Here is a 922-nt window from a genome sequence, read left to right as displayed (position 1 = left end):
AAGGCTTTCCTGTTAGTTCTGGACATTTAATAATCAAAAATGTATTTTATATTTAAGCAAATGTGCAGGGGGGGGGGCTATCCAGGCAATCACAGGGAAAACAGAAAGGGTTATATCAAACCCCTCTTTAAAGAAATGCATTCAAATATATTTCAATTACTACCCTGATGATTTTCCTTTGGGGAAAGCCCAAAACGCTTCAGTAGATTTACGATTTTTTATTTCTTCCCTGATGTATAATAAGTAATCCCAGCAGACTCAACCACGGATGTAAAATTGCCCTAAAATTACTCGATAACTTTGGAAAGATGTGCTGCAGCACCGGTATCGAGCAGCATTAAAATTGAAGTGGTAAAGATTTAAACTCTGCAAAGGTATCGCTGCGGGGAAAATTAGCACATTAGTACAGAAATGTTCACAGGGAAATTTAAAAACTATGTACATAAATGACGAGCTCCCTTCAGGCCTGTGCAGCCACCATTCTTCTGTGCAGAAAGCCAGACGTGCATGTCTGCTTGATCCTCTCCAGGAAATGCCTTACATTTAGAGAGAAGGAGCGGTGCTCTCCTGAAAGTATTGAAACACTAGGGGACAAATTCCACGATTAACTAGAGTCAAAAAAAAAAAGTTGACATTTTTTCCTCCTACATATTTTGCACAACTCAACATTTGAGTCTCTTTAAATCAGTACCTGTGGATAAAGTTAAACACAGCAAGGAAACTCTTATTGAAAAAAAAAAGAAAAAGTCTTTGATATTAGACCGAACTCATCGAGTTGCTCAGTTTCTGAGGCAGCAAAGCAAATCAACATTTTGCACCTTACTGTAAGATACGAGGCTCTTCTGCAATGCTGTTCTTCTGCGCCTTTTAATCCACAGGCCTGATCCGTTTCCTGCATGTTCACAAGGAAACTCAAATTCTG

Source organism: Pundamilia nyererei, unplaced genomic scaffold (genome assembly GCF_000239375.1).
Source record: "Pundamilia nyererei isolate P.nyererei 1_Seehausen unplaced genomic scaffold, PunNye1.0 scaffold00028, whole genome shotgun sequence".
Lineage (NCBI taxonomy): Eukaryota > Metazoa > Chordata > Actinopteri > Cichliformes > Cichlidae > Pundamilia > Pundamilia nyererei.
The sequence above is the reverse complement of the archived record's forward strand: the minus strand, read 5'-3'. Positions refer to the sequence as shown.